The sequence below is a fragment of the Austrofundulus limnaeus genome, unplaced genomic scaffold, assembly GCF_001266775.1.
Source record: "Austrofundulus limnaeus strain Quisiro unplaced genomic scaffold, Austrofundulus_limnaeus-1.0 Scaffold728, whole genome shotgun sequence".
Classification (NCBI taxonomy): domain Eukaryota; kingdom Metazoa; phylum Chordata; class Actinopteri; order Cyprinodontiformes; family Rivulidae; genus Austrofundulus; species Austrofundulus limnaeus.
Genome location: NW_013953130.1, coordinates 136,712 through 139,211, shown reverse-complemented (window position 1 = coordinate 139,211; position 2,500 = coordinate 136,712). Strand labels below are relative to the sequence as shown.

At 39.9% G+C, this 2,500-nt stretch overlaps 1 protein-coding gene and 1 long non-coding RNA gene across 4 annotated transcripts in view; one reads left to right on the top strand and one right to left on the bottom strand.

The window, feature by feature from the left end:
* The window catches only part of afdnb (afadin, adherens junction formation factor b), a gene marked incomplete at its 5' end in the record, with an annotated part of 50,296 nt that overhangs the window by 16,220 nt on the left and 31,576 nt on the right, over positions 1-2,500 (bottom strand).
* Positions 746-2,080, top strand: LOC106532194 (uncharacterized). Its single transcript, XR_001312034.1, has 2 exons — positions 746-1,005; positions 1,376-2,080. It is a non-coding gene; the product is annotated as an uncharacterized LOC106532194 (long non-coding RNA).

Sequence of the window (2,500 nt, the reverse complement as noted above, 5' to 3'; positions counted from 1 at the left end):
GTAATAACGTTTAAACTTGAAATATTCCAAGCACTTCACAAAACGGTATTTTTCAGGATTACTTCTTTCAAGACATTTGATTGTATTTTTCTCCATTTTGGCGTACTGACCAAATTTTGGCAATACAGCTTTTAAAGCTACCTCCTTACTGGATCCTTCTATGACACATTTAACTACCTGGCCAAAAATGCCGGTATCTATTATACTTACGACTCGATAAACATTGGATTCACCCTGAAGAACGGACCCAACGTCTAAATCTAATTCTGTCTCTTTCTTAAACTCTCCTAAAAACATTGTTCAAATCTAGTTGATCCACGGAAGAGAAAAAAGGCAACCTTTAGCTAACAGAAGACTTGAATAATGATAAGATGATAATCTAACTGGCTGACCTTTGATCTTGTGATGACGTATTAAAAAATTCTGGAAAAACTCCACCGGAAGGTGATGACGTAGTGATGACGAAACTCCACCGGAAGTTCGGAACCCCAAAACAGTGCTGCCGTCTTTGTAACGGTGGATACAGCCACCATCCCCATTTGGAACAAGTATATTTTTGTCACTTTTCCCGGCCGAGCGGACATGCTAGGCTAACAGCGGGGGGTCGAGCGCAGTGAAGAAAAAAAAAATCATGGACTTAGCGTCTGCTTCAAACATTTAACCGGAGGTAAAACACGGACTGGACTAACCGGATCCTGTCCCTGCACTTCCTGTCATTATTAAACAGGTACAGTAAACCTTACTGCAGTCTACTGCTAGCTTTACATGTAGCATCTATGCTAGACCCATTCAGTCATTTGTAAACAAAGCGGCTGCGCGCATTCCTTTCTCTGCATAGCGGAGTATTGTCAAGCTATGCTAGCGGGTTATCTGCAAAAGATCGCGAAGCCTACTTTAAATAATAAAAACAACTTTAACTAGATGGGTGACGGGGGATATGTGGGCCTGATGGATACAGCTTCATCACAGCTAAACAACAAAAGAAATCTGAAGCTTCTATTTCGTGTAAGCTCCGCCCTCTAAGGCTATCTGTGTTTACCTGTATATATGTGTGTGTGTTTGTGTATGAAGTGAGATAAAAAATGAAAATAAAAGCAAGATACTGTGCAGAAAAATATGAAATTACAGGAGAAAACAGAGGCTAGAGAAGTTCCACTTTAACCATGTTTCATGGCTCCAGACTAACGTGTTTGTTCAAGTGATACAKTTCACAATTACATTTAATTTTTATTCATAAGAAACACAAACAGTGGCCGATCACCTCTACTCCTAATTACAGATGCAGTCTGGAGACCTGCTTTTAAAAGGTCACCTCACTATTTAAGATTTGGATATAAAGCACCACCTTAACTGTCTTTGTTTGATCTTTTAATAGTGCTGACAGATGATGACACACGAGAACTGCAGCTTCATCTGACGACAGCGAAGAGGAGCGTCCTGATTTACCTGAGCCCTTGACCGCTTTATTTAGCACATCATCCAGGGACCTCACACCTCAGGAACTACAGGTGACGTGTGAGGAAACGTTTCACAGGCTAAAAAAACTAAACCACAGCCCTGTCAGTGTGAAAAACTGGAAGCTGTAACCCCGACAGCAGTCACAGTCAAGAGCACATCCATAGGGCTGGTGGGATCACAAGCATCTGATGGATATAATGCAGCACGACCAAAAAGCGTTAAATGTTCCATCTGTGCTGTGGGGATCAAAACATGGAGCAAACTGCACAGATGTTATGGCCAAAAGTCACAAACGTTTCTGTGTGACTTCCTGTGGCCTTCTGAGCCACACCTTGCCTCATCAGCAGACGGCACAGGAAGCTGTAGCTGCTGTGGGAAGAAAGTGTCCGCACGAATACCTYCAAAACTTTGATGGATGGACACAAAACACTCGTTTCTGTTTGGACAAATCTTTCACTTTAAAGCAGTCACACATACGGCCATCAGACACAACTCCACATGTTTGTGTGTAATGTTAGCTACTGTGACTTTGTGCTGTGGTCAACAGCACAAGTAGCCTTTCTTGTGTTAATTTTGTACAGTACGTACAGTTTTTACTATTAAATACTATACTACTAAATTATATGCTTATTGTTACTGACTGCTGTTTATATACTTATTTACTTCAGTACATCAACACTTCAATGCTTATTCCAAGTCATGTTTATCAAATTCTACATGTCATTTAGAGATTTTCAGAAAGCAGGACTACAACATTTTTAGTTAGTAAGTAAATTTTTACACAAAGGAAAACGTATACACAATACAATTATATAAACAAAGCAAGAAGAAAACAATACAAATATACGGAAGCGTGTTGCTATCAGGCAGGAAAAAAAAATTCCGAGCGCTATCACGTTATAACGTGATACGTATCTTGTTAAAACGTGATACGTATCACGTTTTAACGTGATAGTATTAACGCTATCACGTTATAACGTGATACGTATCTTGTTAAAACGTGATACGTATCACGTTTTAACGTGATAGTATTAACGCTATC